Source organism: Euleptes europaea, chromosome 18 (assembly GCF_029931775.1).
Source record: "Euleptes europaea isolate rEulEur1 chromosome 18, rEulEur1.hap1, whole genome shotgun sequence".
Classification (NCBI taxonomy): Eukaryota; Metazoa; Chordata; class Lepidosauria; order Squamata; family Sphaerodactylidae; genus Euleptes; species Euleptes europaea.
In genome coordinates, this window is record NC_079329.1 from 39,829,563 (window position 1) to 39,846,723 (window position 17,161).

The window sequence follows — 17,161 nt, forward strand, 5'->3', positions numbered from 1 at the left end:
ATCCATATCTTTACCATGTAAAGAATCTGTAATTTTGGCCATCCGCATATACATCCATAACTTTTCTCTCCACTCTTTGATTGAAGGTTTATTTGTTTGCTTCCATTTCTTAGCAATTATAATCCGGGCCGCAGCAAAACTGTATTGGCATATGACTCTATCCTTTTCTTTCCTTTTATCTCTTCGAAGCTCCTTGATCAATTGATCTTGAGCAGCATATATCTAGTGTTGGAGAGGTATAAGGACTGAAACAAATCTTGCCACTGACAATGTAGCCTTGGGGTCCCTATCTCTTAGTAAAAAACGCATTATGTCAGTCACAGAGGCATTGGATTTGTATATTAAAAGGGGGGAAATATAGTGCGATCGAAGTTTCTCGTAAAAGCGGCATTCCAAAAGGGCATGGGCTAATGAGTCAATAGAGCCAGAAGAGCAAGGGCAGATCCTGTCAGAGTATGGTATATTCAGAATTCTGCCCCGCATTACCATAGAAGGGTTAGCATTCAATCTAGCCAAGCAAAAAGCTCTACAGAGATGAGGAGTTGTTAGATAATATGTATAGGCAGGCAGACCACGTGGAGGGGGTATTCCGAAGAACTGGGATGAACAGACGCGACGAGCACGAAAAGTAGTGCTGTTATAATCGAGCTCTTTAATGCGCTTTTTAATTTTGGCAAAAGCTTCAGTTTTCCCAAGATCTGATAACATATCCTGCGAGAAGCCCAACAACGCCAGTTTCTCATCTAAGATTTTTTGCCATGAGGATTTAAAAGGGTCATGCTTCAGAGAAGCTAGGAACCCCTCAGTGCTAAAGCACAGTTTAAGGTGTAGTTTAAAGGCGGCCAACCACGCCCTAGCTTCAAGTGACGTTTGGCAAAACTCGGAACAAAGAGTAATGCCAGCAACACATCGAGGGGCATTTAGAAGTTTTCGTAAGAACTGAAGCAGTGGACGATCTATAGATTCATTGATGACTGTAATCCAGATGGCAACACCAAGGAGGATAATTGGGGTAATTTTCAGGTGAAAAACCTGAATAGCCCCTGGAATATATTTGCCACGTTTGGTGTGAAAAAAGTTGACAATAGCACCAACCCCAGGTTTAATTTTGTTGGACACTGCTTTTTGATGGGCATTCCAATTTAGGTTACGGGGAAAAAGAATGCCAAGGTAAACAAACTCCTTGACTTGGTCAACCTCAAAGCCATCTAATACCCAGCGAAAAAGAGGCAATTTTTTCCTCTTGGTGAAGATCATAATAGATTTATGATGGTTTATTTTAAGACCTTCCCTAGAGCAGTACTCAGAAAAAGTTTGCAAAGATCTTTTCAAACCAATTCTTGTGCGGGACAGGAGATCTGCATCGTCAGCATAGAGTAGAATCGGCATGGGATGACTTGCAAGCTTTGGGGGGTGGTAAAACTCTGAGAAATTGGTTGCCATATCATTCAGGTATAGGTTAAACAAGAGAGGAGCAAGGAGGCAACCTTGTCTAACTCCCTTGACCAGCTCAAAGGGCTCGGTTAGTTCTCCTTGGTTGCCACAGCGAACCTGAGCTGTGAGGTCAGTATGAAATGGCTGAATAAGCCATAGTAACCTCCTATCCATAGTAGAATGTGATAGTTTCGACCATAGCCTCTCCCTCGGGATGGTATCAAAAGCTCCCTTAAGATCCATAAAACCCGCATAAAGGGTGCCATTTCGGGGGGAGGAATATTTCTCGGCTAGATGGGAGAGCACTAAACAGTGGTCCGTGACAGACCAACCCCTTCTAAAGCCAATCTGTTCCCAGCCAAGGGTGTCATTACTCTCAACCCAGTCCAACAGCCTCTTTAATAAGTAGGAGGAATACAATTTGCCTAAGCAAGACAAAAGGCTGATTGGACGATAACAGCTTGGGTCAGAGCGCTGACCCTTTTTAAAGATTGGGACGATAATTTGACTCTATCAGCATAATCTATATTCGTATTAGGAATACCCAATAAGCAAAAGGCAGGATCTTTTTTTATTTTTGACTTAATCAAATTGTTAGTTTCTTTTAAAACTAACCGCCAAAATCTCTTGAGTTTTTTACAAAACCACCAAACATGAATAAAGGTACCTATCTCTGTTCCGCACTTCCAGCAAAGACCCTCCTCCTCTTTTTTCATTTTACTTAATAATACTGGGGTTATATACCATCTATAAAACATTTTATATAAATTTTCTCTTATTTCGTTACTAATAGTAAATTTAAATTCTTTCTTCCACAAAGTTTCCCATATTTCCAAATCTATATTATAACCTAATTCCCTCATCCATTTCACCATCACTGGTTTAATCCTTTCCTGTTCTAGATTCATTTCCATCAATAGTTTATAAATCCATCCTATCAATCCTTTATTTCCCTTAGTTAATATAATCTCAAATTTAGATTTAGTTTGATTAAAGCCCGTCCTGTTATCTTTGTTGAATATATCTCTTAATTTATAATACATAAACCAATCTTTAATTTGAAGCTCTTCTCTAGTTTTCAGCATCCCTAACCCATCTCTGTATTCTATCAATTCTCTATATATGTTGCTATCCAAATTTAGATGTACACCCCTTCTCATATAAGCTTCTATGGGATTAATCCAGCCGGGAGTTTTATTTTCCAGGAAACCTTTATATTTGTTCCATGTTTGCAATAAACTTTTCCTAATAATATGGGAATTAAAATCTTTATTTACTTTCTCCTTTTCATACCATAAATATGCATGCCACCCAAATCGTAAATTAAATCCCTCTAATTCCAATAATTTCGGATTCTCTAATAGAATCCAATTTTTTATCCAGGTGAAGCAAGCTGCTTGATGGTACATTCTCAAATCTGGTAATCCCAACCCTCCTGTTTCTTTCAATTCCACTAAATTAATATATGCTATCCTATGTCTTTCTTTACCCCAGAGAAAACTTAAAATATCTTTCTTCCAGTTTTTAAATATCTGTGTGCCTTTCACTATTGGTAGGTTTTGAAACAAAAAGAGCATTTTAGGTAATAACATAATTTTAATTACTGAAATTCATCCCAACAATGATAATGGTATTTTTTCCAACTTTTTAGATCTTTTGCTATCTGTTGCCATTGATTTACATAATTATTTTGAAATAAATTGAGATTATTATTTGATATCCATATACCTAAATATTTAATTTTATGTTCAATGTTAAATCCTGTCTTTTTAGTCAGTATTTGCTGTTGTGAAAGAGTCATATTTTTAACCAATATCTTAGTTTTGTTTTTATTAACTTTAAAACCTGAAAGCTGTCCATAAACCTCCAAAATTTTGTTCCAACTATCAATTTGCTCAATCGGATCAATCAAAAAACATACTAAATCATCTGCATATGCTTTAACTTTATATTGATTGCTCCCAATTCTTACACCAACTACTTCATCATTTCGTCATAAATTTTTCAATAACAATTCTAATACCAAAATGAACAGCAAGGGGGAAAGAGGACATCCTTGTCTTGTTCCCCTTTGAATCTCAATCTTCGGTGATAATATTCCGTTTATCAACAAATTAGCGGTTTGATGAGCATATACACTTTTAATGGCGGTTCTAAAATTCTCACCAAAATCCATAAATTCTAATGTTTTAATCATAAACTGCCAGTTCACGTTATCAAATGCTTTTTCCACATCTAAAAATACCATAGCTATCGGAGTTGTATCTTGTTCCACGTGTTCTAAAAGGTCTATTACCACCCTTACATTCTGACTAATTAATCTCCCTGGCAAAACCCCTGCTTGATCTTCATGAATTATTTGATTTAATACCCTTTTCAATCTCATAGCTAAAATTGCAGCAAATAATTTATAATCATTATTTAATAGTGAAATCGGTCTGTAATTTTTGACTTCCGATATATCCGAGTTCACCTTAGGTATTAATGCTATATTTGCTTGTTTCCATGTTTGAGGAATAGTGCCATTTATCAAACATAAGTTCATCACATCTAATAGATAAGGAATTAACTGGTCTTTGAATACTTTATAGTAAAATGCAGTAAATCCATCTGGCCCTGGTGATTTATTTAGTTTACTTTTACTTATTACCTCTTCTAGTTCTGCTCTAGTTATTGGAGAATCCAATAATTCTTTGTTTTCTTGAGTTATTTTCCCCCAATCAGATTTAATGAGATATGCATCCATATCTTTCTCTGAAACTAATTCTTTCTATATAGATTTATATCTATAATATTCCACAAATGTTTCTATTATCTCACCTTTATCTCGTGTTATCTTACCCTTCCTTTTAATTTGCATTATTGGTACTTTTTTCTCTTTATGTTTGAGTTGCCATGCTAACATTTTGCCCGGCTTATTAGCATGTTCAAAAAATCTTTGTTTATTAAAGATGATTTCCCGTTCAATTTCATCCGCTATTAAAAATTCATACTGATGTTGCCATGTTCTAATCTTGTCAAGCTGTTCCTGTTTAGATATTTTTGTCCCGGGGTGGGGTCCTCCCAGAGCCGCCCGGGCCGAACTCAGCCTTCTCTAACCCCGCGGAGGGGGCAACACTCACCCTCAGCGAAAAGGGGGACGCGGGCAGGGAGGTCCACCCCGACGACGGCAGACAAGGTACCCGCACCTCAGCTCCGTTTTCTCCCCTAGGCACCCCCGAAGACGCCGCGGACGATCGCCTATCCGCTGTGCCAGCTGCCGCAGAAGTAGAGCGTGCGCCTACGCCCCGGCCCTCCCAACAGCTGACCGGCGGACGGGCGTGGGCGGGGCAAGAGAGAGCGGGCCGTCAGCTGCATGGGCAGCCATGTGACCCACTTTCAGCCCTTATTTGGGCATGTCCGGGGCGGGACTTGGGGAGGAAGGGGAGGGGCCTCTCTGGCCTGGAGGGAATATAAGGCCAGAGAGGAGCCCGGGCCGGGGAGGAGTGGTGGCGCGTGGTTGTAGGGGCTGAGCTGACCCGAAGCAACCTGGCTGCCTCCGAGGGGGAGACAAGCTCCGATTCCCCCTCGGATTGGTCTGAGGCCGAGGAGGCTCCTCCGGCCAGACCTTCCTCCAGGGCAGAGACCCCAAAAGCGATGGCGGCGTCAGGGAGGCGTGACAGTGTGGTGGAGAATGCGGGCAGGGGGGCAGGCATAACCAGACCCCCACACCACCTGCCGATCGCCTCATCCGATTATCCGGCCACCAGTGTTGACTGTAGCAACCGGCGGCACAATAGAAGTCGGGATGGAACCCACTGAACCAAGCCCAGGCTCTGGGGGGGATTTCTCCCAGTTTGGCCGCTGGCTAACAGAACACCACGGGCGCATGATGCAAGACATCCTGCAAAGACAACAAGAGGCCCAGCAACGGCTCGTCAGGGAAATGACACAGCAGCAGCAGGAGTCTCAAGCAGTGTTGTTCCAGGAAATGTGTCAGGTGTTGGAGTCCAGTCGAAACGCCACCCCGTCCACAGGCGCGGATGCAACAGGCGCGGCGGCTAAGGTACCTTTCGTGCAGCTAACGAAGCTAGGACCCGAAGACGACATCGACGGGTACCTCGAGGCCTTCGAACGGACGGCCGAGGCCTCCGGATGGCCAAAGGAGAAGTGGTCCATCATCCTAGGGCCATACCTCACAGGGCCCACCCAAGCCGCCCTTAAAGCTCTTCCAAAGGACGACAGTAAGCGGTATGATCGCCTCAAGGCATCTATACTAGAACGATATGCCATCTCCCCGAGACCTACCGCTATAGATTCCGGACAATGCAGTGGAAAAAGGGGGAACCACCAAGGGCCTTTGTAACAGCATTGAAAGATGCGGCCTATAGATGGCTATGTCCCAAGACAAAGGAAAGTGAGGAAGTAGCAGATCAGGTGGTTCTGGAACAACGCCTGGCCGTAGTACCGCACAAAGCCCATGAGTGGCTGTTGTGCAATAAGCCTGATACCCTGCAAACAGCCATGGTCCTACTTGAAAACGTATTGGCAGTAGAATATCAGGAACCACCTCGGGAGAGCAGCAGGGCGGATTGGCGGATAAAGGGGCCCGAAAGTCACCCGCGGGGGGGGAGGGCCCGCCTGGCACCGCGCATCCCCTCTCTGGGTGGAACGAGGCAGCGTTGGAATCCGCCCGGAGTACTACCGACCACGGGCCAACCCCTCACAGAAGGAAGTCGGATATAACCCAAAGAAGAAGGCAAAGGCCCAGAAGGAAAAGCAATGGGGCCTTACTTCACATGTGGGCAGTGGGGCCATTACCGCCGAGACTGCCCGATGATGGAGTGTGATCTGGGATGGGAGGAAACAATGCACGTGGAGGCGCCGCAGCCCTGCCCGGCAGCCTTGCTGGTATCCCTCCAATTGGGAGGCCGAAGGCTCCGAGCCTTGGTTGATAGTGGGTCTTCGGTGTCCATGGTCAAGACAACGCTAGTGCCGTCACGCCTGCCATCACGGCGACAGTGGCCTGTTTCCATCAGCATGTGGAGCAATATGCTGTCGTCCGGCTCCAAGTGACTTGGAATAACCAGTCGTACGAGATGGAAGCCGCAAAGGTGGACCACCTGCCGTACCCCATGCTTATCGGAAGGGATGCCCCGTTCTTCGGAGCTGTACTGAGAGAGATCCGCCGGAGGTTCCACGTGGAGGAAGGATTAGCGATAGAAGCAGATGACAGTGAACGCCCAGGCACATCAACAGCGGCGAGCCAGGTGATCAACCCCGACGCTCAACCAACCGGCCCAGCGGCAACTTCGGAATGGGAGCCGGACCCCGAGTTCCGACAGGCTCAAGGAACAGATCCCTCCTTGGCCAAATTGCGGGAAATGGTGTCGGTAAGTGACGGGCAGGTGGTGGACGAGCGCCGAGCCAATAGGTGGCCTCAGATACAGCGCATACAGGGCCTGTGGTACCGCATTCCCGAGAATACTGAGCCAGGAGTTCACCAACTCTTGGTTCCCCACGGGTATAGGCAACGGTTCTTGGAATTGAGTCATGACCATGCATGGGCAGGGCACCAAGGGGTTAAAAACACCCTAGCCCGACTGCAACAGAGGTTTTTCTGGCCAGCGATTTCAAGAGACGTTAAACAATTCTGTAGAACTTGCGTACGGTGTCAAAGGTAGGATGGGCGACCCCCACCGCGAGCCCCACTCCAACCCTTGGCCATCATCCAGTCGCCCTTTGACCGGATTGCCATGGATTTTGTAGGGCATCTCCCGCGCACGCCGAGGGGATCCGGTTACCTGTTAGTCATAATTGACTATGCCACCAGGTACCCAGAGGCTATTCCGTTGCGCACCTTGCAGGCGCCAGGGGTATGCCGAGCACTAATCCATTTATTCGCTCACGTGGGGCTGCCCCGAGAGATCGTATCTGATAGAGGTTCGTCTTTTACAGCCTCTATCACCAAAGCCTTGTGTAAAACGTTAGGTATCCGTCAAATATTTGCGGCCATAGCCCACCCCCAGACCGATGGGTTGGTAGAACGCCTAAATCAAACAATAAAAAACATGCTCCGCAAGCTAGCAGGGGACCGACCCCGGCAGTGGGACTTGTATGTCGACCTGGTACTATTCGCCCTTAGGGAAACACCTCAGGCCTCGACGGGGTATGCCCCATTTGAATTGCTATACGGTCGCAAACCCCGAGGCATCTTACAGGTGGTGGAAGGGCAGGTAGTCGGGCAGGACCCGGAGGGATCTCCCGGGCAGGAAGCCCGGGAGTATGTCCGACACCTGAGAGAAAGGTTGGCAACGGCCCAAGCCATCGCCTCACAAAACATGGCACAAGCTCAGACCCGGCAGAAGGAGCAGTACGATCAGGGTACTCAACTCCGCCAATTGAGGGTAGGAGCTCAAGTGTTGGTAAAGGGGCGAGTATTCGGGCCGGGGGAGAAGGAATTATGGAAGGGTCCCTATGAGGTGGTACGAGTCTTGGGTCCCTGCTTGTACGAGGTACGGTGTGGCACTCAAACCCGACAGCGAAAACGACTCCATATTAACGATCTCAAAGAGTGGCTGGCCCCTAACCCAGGGGGAGGTGAGTGTCAATTGGGAGAAGAACAATTAGAACTATCAGACGGAGATCTTCCATGGGGCAAGACAGAACAAGGCCCAGATGAGCCCCAGATGGACGCTGCTTTAGACCCCCGGCAGAGACAACAACTACAGCAGATGTTACAACGATTACCCCCAACGTTCTCTTCAACACCGGGGCGAATCGAAGGGGTCTCACATGCTATTCGGACCCCACCCGACACCGTGGCCAGGTCTGTCTGGCGGCCAGTCCCCAGACGAAGGTGGGAAGAGGTAGAACGAGAGGTGACTAAGATGTTACAACTAGGAGTAATTGAACCCTCTAAGAGCGCATGGCGAAGCCCAATAGTCTTGGTACCAAAACCAGATGGGAGTGTCCGCTTTTGCGTGGATTATAGAGCACTGAACCAGATAGCCGCTTTCGACGCCTATCCCATGCCCCGAGCAGACATCCTGATCGATCAACTAGGGTCAGCTCAGTACTTGTCGGCCCTAGATTTGACGAAGGGCTACTGGCAGATTCCCATGAGGGCAGCAGACAAGGAGAAGACAGCTTTTGCGATGACTTCGGGGCTTTACCAGTTTACGATGATGCCGTTTGGGTTGCATGGAGCCACCGATACATTTCAGCGAGTGGTGGATCAAGCCCTAGTCCAGTGTCAAAGCTTTGCGACTGCATATATCGATGACATCATTGTTTTCAGCCCTGACTGGGAGTCGCACCTTCAGCATCTAGAGGCGGTGTGCCGCGCCCTCCATGCAGTGGGGCTCTGAGCCAACCCCACGAAAAGTCATCTGGGGTTTCGGGAACTCAAGTACCTTGGCTACATTGTGGGACAAGGGACACTACGGCCCATCCCAGAGAAAGTTACGACCCTCGAAAAAACTCCAATCCCCCGGACGAAGAAACAGCTCCGGCGTTTCTTAGGCCTCGTCGGGTATTACAGTAAGTTCGTACCCCATTTTGCCACACGAGCCTGCCCTCTAACTGATTGTCTGAAGAAAACACGTCCCAACCAACTCAGATGGACACCCGCCGCACTGGCAGCTTTCCATGACTTACGAACAGCCTTATCCCGAAGTCCGGTACTGAAAAATCCAGACTTCGACAGGCCCTTCTCACTACATACCGACGCATCAGCCACTGGACTAGGAGCGGTGCTCATGCAAGAAAAAGATGGGCATGAACACCCGGTGCTGTTCATCAGTCGGAAATTACAGTCGGCCGAACGCAACTATTCCACGGTTGAGAAGGAAGCCCTGGCAGTCAAGTGGGCGGTAGGGTCTCTACAGTACTACCTCGAGAATAACCCTTTCGTCTTGGTAACCGACCATGCTCCACTATTATGGATGAAGCGTATGAAGGACCACAATGCCCGAATTTTACGGTGGTATGTGTCGTTACTACCCTTCTCTTTCACAGTATGACACAGACCAGGCTCCCAACACGTACCGGCCGACTATATGTCAAGAGTGTTCGAAGTAGAATCGTTGGACAAGACAGCGCAAAGTGGGGGGTCCCGGGACGGGGTCCTCCCCGAGCCGCCCGGGCCGAACTCAGCCTTCTCTAACCCCCACGGAGGGGGCAACACTCACCCTCAGCGAAAAGGGGGACGCGGGCAGGGAGGTCCACCCCGAAGACGGCAGACAAGGCACCCGCACCTCAGCTCCGTTTTCTCCCCTAGGCACCCCCGAAGATGCCACGGACGATCGCCCAGCTGCCGCGCCAGCCGCCGTAGAAGTAGAGCGCGCGCCTACGCCCCGGCCCTCCCAACAGCTGACCGGCGGACGGGCGCGGGCGGGGCAGGAGAGAGCGGGCCGTCAGCTGCATGGGCAGCCATGTGACCCACTTTCAGCCCTTATTTGGGCATGTCCGGGGCGGGACTTGGGGAGGAAGGGGCGGGGCCTCTCTGGCCTGGAGGGAATATAAGGCCAGAGAGGAGCCCGGGCCGGGGAGGAGTGGTGGCGCGTGGTTGTAGGGGCTGAGCTGACCCGAAGCAACCTGGCTGCCTCCGAGGGGGAGACAAGCTCCGATTCCCCCTCGGATTGGTCTGAGGCCGAGGAGGCTCCTCCGGCCAGACCTTCCTCCAGGGCAGAGACCCCAAAAGCGACGGCGGCGTCAGGGAGGCGCGACAATTTTATCTTGAGATTTTCTGAGCTGTCATTCCCCTTGTCTTATTTCATCCAAAATATGTTTTTTCTTTGCCTCCCTTTCCTTAAACCATCTTGTATTCTGTTGAATTAATACTCCTCTAATCACCGCCTTACCGGCATCCCAAACTATATCTTCCCAAGTGCCTTTATCTATGTTTTCATTAAAATAATTCTGTACATCCACCTTCAGTTTATCCACTATTTTAGTATTTTTTAAAAGAGCTTCATTTATTATCCAAGGTTTATGTTTTCTATCTCCTACTTTAATTTTTACTGTTACCACATTATGGTCTGATAGCACCTTAGGTAAAATCTCTGGGTTCTCTGATCTGTTTATCAACCCTTTCAAAAGCCATAACATATCTATCCTGGAGTGTGTAAGATGTCTTAATGAAAAATAAGTATATCCCTTCTTATTACCATTTGCAAATCTCCAGACATAAAACATATCCCATTGATCTGTAAGTTCATCAAAAATTCCAGGTAATTTGCCTTCATTTTTTGCCTTTTTCTTTTTACCAGATCTGTCTAACTTAGGTACCATTACTCCATTAAAGTCCCCCATCCATGTCATTTTTTCTGTAGCATGTTCAGCTAATATTATTGCTAGGTTATCATAAAACATTTTTTGATTATTGTTAAGCGCATATATTCCAACTAATAATATCTTCTGGAACCCACAAATTATTTCCACCAACAACATTCTTCCTTCTACATCTTGATAGATAATTTTCAGTTCTAATGATAAGGGTAAATACATAGCTATTCCATTAGTTTTCTTTTCTTTTCATTACATGACGTGAAAAGTTTACCCAACGTTGACTGTTCCAATCTAAATACATCCTTTGGGGGTATATGCGTCTCCTGTAAGCAAATAATATTAGCTTTAGACTTTTGTAAATGATAAAATATTTTCCTCCTTTTGTTGGGAGAATTCAACCCGTTGATATTCCAAGAAAGAACCTGTAACATATTAAAATTCAGTTAGATCCATTATCTTTTTTTTCAAAGCCAAAATTATCATCCATATCCTGTGGCCTGCCCCCCATCCCTCCCCCATAATTACATTTTTCTCTGTTCAGCCTTTGTTGTCATCAGTTGGAGATTCCTCTGCTGAGTCTATTGGCAAGCCTCCACCACCAGTTGCTTCAGAAGCTTTTTCTGCTTCTGTATCTTTAAGTGTAAGTTGTTTGGTCGGCTTGGTAGGTTTAAAAAGTTCTGCATCATATCTTCGCAAAAACTGTTCAGCTTTATCAACTGCTGTGATCTTGATCTTTTTAGTCTTGAAAGTAAAAGAAATGCCTTGTGGAAATTCCCATCTGAATTGTATTCCGCTGAGTCTTAAACGTTGCACAATTTCCATAAAATCCTTCCTCTTCCTCAGCAACCTTGCAGGTGTTTCCTTCATCAATCTCAGAGGTTCATCTTCAACTTTAAGTGGTAACTTGTAGTGGCTGTTAAGTATAAGATCACGATGACTTCTTGAAAAAAGTTGAAGCAGGCAGTCCCTTGGTACTTTATTTCTCGTTGCGTATGCAGAGTTAATTCTGTAGGCCGTCACAATCATCTCCTCAATAACTTCTTCTGCTTCCTGTAAAAATTCTGCCAACATTCCTGTCAAGTATCCCCGCAGATCTCGTCCTTCAATTTTTTCCTCCAGCTCACGAATGCATAGATTCCTTGATCTTAAGTTCAAGCATTGCCATTTGATCTTCTTGCTTCTCATCCCTTTCACTTGAAGCTGCTAATGACATCTCCAAGGTGTCCACCTTTTTCTTGATTTCTTTGGCCTCTTGTGTAATTTTGGTAAATTTGGCTTCCACCCTGTCTTGTCTGACAGTCAGAGATGTAATTGTGTCTTGCAAAGCAGCAATTGCAACTGAATTCTGAGATGTAGTGGCTGTATTTTGGGTCAGCTCCTGCTTCATTTCTGCAACATCTTGACGGGTCTTAGTTAACAGTTCGAATACCGAGTTCAGTGTCACTTCAGGTTTAAGTTTTGGAGTCATCTTTGCAGTTAGTGATGTAGCTGTTAAGGGTGAGGTTGTCTGTTTTGACATAGTTGTGGATACAGAAGATCTACTTGGAGGAAGCTGAACCAGTAGCTTTGTTTCTTTCAGAGATTCCTTGCCTTGCTTCTTTTTCTCCCTTTAGAAAGCTAAGCAGAGTCCAACATCAATCCACAAAAAGGGAGGGGGGGGCAGAGTACTTCTTTTAGTTCATCAGCTTGAAAACAAAGTCAGTTCAGATAGATCAATTCAGTTTGGGGAAAACACACTCATTATGACATAATGTCAGGCATTTCAGTTGCTGTTCACTTTCACTTCCTGCCAACCAAACTCAAGGAATGTTATGCCTACTGTTATGCCTACTGAACTGCAGCCAAGGTTGCAAGGACTGTTATGCCTACTACACTCTGTTTGAAGCTCTGGGAAACTATTTTTGATATGTAATCTCTCGCTCTTCCTGTGCATCTATATTACCAAGTTTCAGCCAGACAGCCTCATAGCTGTCACCCTTTCCTTTATGCTCTGTTATTCTATTTGACCAGTAAAGACCAGCTTCTTTGGACCTGATTGTCTATGTCGTGGTTTCTGGCGAGAGATTACATATCAAAAACAAAGTAGTTTCCCAGAGCTTCAAACAGAGTGTAGTAGGCATAACAGTCCTTGCAACCTTGGCTGCAGTTCAGCAGGCATAACAGTAGGCATAACATTCCTTGAGTTTGGTTGGCAGGAAGTGAAAGTGAACAGCAACTGAAATGCCTGACATTTATCAGTTGTATTTCATGTGACTATGACTGTTTTCTTACTCTTTTCCTTTGTTATAAGAGTCTTCCAATACTGAAAGTGAATTTTTAAACTGCGTCAGTCCACTGGAAAAAGCCAAAAATACTGAACGGAGTGTAATGAAGTTATAGATAGTCCAAAGTTGTTTCCTTGATTCACACCTCTGCCCAACACCCCAGTTTAGAGTTTTTAAAAGAAAAAAATTGTAATCAACTTGCTGTTAGAATCGGATCCCTCCACCGCGTCTTTCCAGCTGGCCCTTTAAGATGGCGCCAGCGCTTCAGAAGCTCCCATCACAGCAACCACCGCCGATTTCTCGGCGACTATCACTCGGATGATGGGGCTGCCGCTGGCCCCCAGTTCCGCATCCCCTCTTCTCCCAAGGGGTGCCGCTTGCCAATTTTAACGGGGGCAGATTTAATGCCCCCGGGCAGCGGGCAGCTGAAGTGCGGCTCCCACGTTTGTGCCGGAGGCGTGGTCCGACCCGGAAGTCATATGTGTATATATATATTGGTATATTTTTAGTATATTACTTCCCTTCATCTCTCAGGATTGCACTACTCATTGTGTGGAAGCTCTGTGATAAGATCTCTCGATATATTTTTAATGTTTAAAAGTGGGTGTTGGGGGGGGGGGGTTCCTGACAGAAATCTCTCTCCTGGAGCTACTGGTCTCAGTTTAAAAAAAAAAAAAGCAGACCATCATTCATATTGTACTTCTCTTTTTTCTTCTATTGGGGCTAATAGTAGCTGGGTTGCGGTGGGTGGCATAACTAGAGATATGTAAACAATTTTCATGAAAGTAGTTATAGGGGAGATCTTAGGAATGGTTGGGTTTTAAAATGTTTTTTTCTCCGTCGTTTTCCCAGCTGTCATTGTATGTTTTTGGTGGGCACAATCATGGTCACAAATTCCTTATTCAAGGAATAAGGGTTAGGGTTAGGGTTAGGGTTACTTGAAATACAAGCGTTCAAAATGCTCTAGCAGCCATTCTTCATTGGATTGTTCTGCAATCTGTCCAAATTATTCCCTTTACCAAACAGATTCTCCAAGCCAAATTTCAGATCAATAGGACACGTTGTTGTGATTTGATGATAAACAGCATTTTCAGGCAAAACAATGGTATTCAGTGGAAGATCAGACATACCGCAATGCATCCACTTTTGTGCTTGGATAACACAGTGTTTATTCAGTATGATGATATTCCTGGAATAGGAAAGCATTAGAGTCCTTCGTTTTGCTAATCTTTAAGGCTTCTTCTCTGTTCCAATTGTCATTGTTTGTCTGACACACAGCCACTCCAGGTAACGAAACCGAGGAGCTGAGGGAGCCAGAGGAGGAGGAGGAGGTGGCTGAGGGGGCCCCTCAGGAGACCACTTCTCCAGTGCCAGGTAAGGATAAGTCACAAGGTCCACTTCAGTCACGGCAAGCTCAACCAACGACCAGTGTACTGGTCCTTTTCCCATACCTGATGGCACTCCTGCTAGGCAGTCTAGCCTGGAACTCTGTGTGAGTGTCCTTTTTCCCTTTCCGGATCATCCTGCCAGCTGAAACCCCCGCAACCCCCCCCCAACAAGCTCCCACCGGCAGGAACCCTCGGGAGCAAGGCAAGGAGGAATGGAAGGCCGCTCTTAGCCACTATACCATGCTGGCTCTCTTTTTGGTATATTACCTCCCTTCATCTCTCAGGAATGCCCTACACATTGTGTGGAAGCTCTGTGATATATCTCTTGATATATTTTTAATGTTTAAAAGTGGGTGTTGGGGGGGGGGGTTCCTGACAGAAATCTCTCCTGGAGCTACTGGTCTCAGTTCTAAAAAAAAAAAAAAAAGCAGCCCATCATTCATATTGTACCTCTTTTTTTCTTCTACTGGGGCTAGTAGTAGCTGGGTTGTGGTGGGTGTTATAACTAGAGATATGTGAACAATTTTCATGAAAGTAGTTACTGGGGACATCTTAGGAATTCTTGGGTTTTTAAATGTTTTTTTTCTCCTTCGTTTTCCCAGCTGTCATTGTACAATTTCGGTGGGCACAATCATGGTCACAAATTCCTTATTCAAGTTTGCACTTGAATTACAAGCGTTCAAAATGCTCTAGAAGCCATTCTTCATTGGATTGTTCTGCAATCTGTCCAAATTATTCCCTTTACCAAACAGATTCTCCAAGCCAAATTTCAGATCAATAGGACAAGTTGTTGTGATTTGATGATAAACAGCATTTTCAGGCAAAACAATGGTATTCAGTGGAAGATCAGACATACCGCAATGCATCCACTTTTGTGCTTGGATAACACAGTGTTTATTCAGTATGATGATATTCCTGGAATAGGAAAGCATTAGAGTCCTTCGTTTTGCTAATCTTTAAGGCTTCTTCTCTGTTACAATTGTCATTGTTTGTCTGACACACAGCCACTCCAGGTATCGAAACGGAGGAGCTGAGGGAGCCGGAGGAGGAGGAGGTGGCTGAGGGGGCCCCTCAGGAGACCCCTTCTCCAGTGCCAGGTAAGGATAAGTCACAAAGTCCACTTCAGTCACCGCAAGCTCAACCAACGACCAGTGTACTGGTCCTTTTTCCATACCTGATGGCACTCCTGCAAGGCAGTCTAGCCTGGAACTCTGTGTGAGTGTCCTTTTTCCCTTTCCGGATCATCCTGGCAGCTGAAACCCCCGCAACCCCCCCCCCAACAAGCTCCCACCGGCAGGAACCCTCGGGAGCGAGGCAAGGTGGAATGGAAGGCCGCTCTTAGCCACTATACCATGTTGGCTCTCTTTTTGGTATATTACTTCCCTTCATCTCTCAGGATTGCACTACACATTGTGTGGAAGCTCTGTGATAAGATCTCTTGATATATTATAGTATTATATTCCTGGAATAGGAAAGCATTAGAGTCCTTCGTTTTGCTAATCTTTAAAGCTTCTTCTCTGTTGGTACTGTGGTCATTCAGCCAATTGCGTGCGTCTGTACAGTGTGTGAATGAATGATGTGGAAAAATCCCAGATGCAAGTCACCTATTTCGGGTAACCTTCATTACTGCAATGCCAAGAGAAGCACCCCCCCTCCCCTGTAAAAGGCACTCCCCGGTTTTCTCTCAGAGGAGACAACAAGCAAACCCAAGATGCTCTCACAACTATGCAGGGATGGAGATGCATTTTAAACCACTGCTATAGCAACAGAGCCCAAGCTAAACATGTTCAAACCCTTCAGTAACAATAAAAAATTAACTTAGTACCTCATCAGAATATGTAGCATGGTACTGCAGTTTTTAAAACAAAATGAGGATAAAAACCAGAACGGAAAAGGCTACAAGAAAGCAAAAGCTACAGGAACAGAGAAGAAGCTTTAAAGATTAGCAAAACGAAGGACTCTAAGTAATTAAAATTTGATCAAGTAAAACGAAGATTTAGTTAGAACGGCACTTGGTAAAATAACCTGTTTAACATAAAAGTCATTATAACAGCTTCTTCTGCCTTATTGCACATGCCCTAGCACAGAATCTCGCAACCTGATAGGTCATACCTTTAACAGAGTCATCTAATAACAAGGTAGTGTGGCTACCTCTATCTCTATCTGGGAAGCTAGACAAAATTGGATCAATGAACATTTTACATATATCTTGATAAAATGGGCAGTGTAATAGAACATGTTCAACTGTTTCCACCATTCCAAATTGACATGGACAGAGACGGAGTTCGTAAGGGAGACGGGCATATCTCCCATCAAGAAGAGCAGATGGGAGGGCATTAAAGCGGGCCAAAGTAAAGGCTCTCCGATATTTAGGGTAATCTAAGGGATAGAAATAATTTGCAGGGGCCGAACATTTGATGCGGTTCTCCACTACTGGAATTGAGTGAGCCCTTGCTCTATCATCTTGTAGGGCAATGTCCCAAAGCCTCTGTTTAGCTATAGTTTTTGCTCCTTGATAGCCAAGATTTAGTAGAGTTGTGCTTGATAAACCTAAGCGCTGCAATTTATCCTCAATTGATTTAATCCATTTAGAGGAAAAATTATCTGCAAAGATTAAGGGAGTTAAACCAGATGGGCACAGCTTTATCTTTAACCAATAAGAAATAGCATGGTACCAAGCACATGTTTCCAATGTCACCATCCCGATTTCGAGTTTGATCAGTGCATTTGGAATGCATTGTGGAACTCCGAATAGGGATCTAAGGAACTTAGACTGGACTACTTCTAATTTGTAGTAGTAGAAAA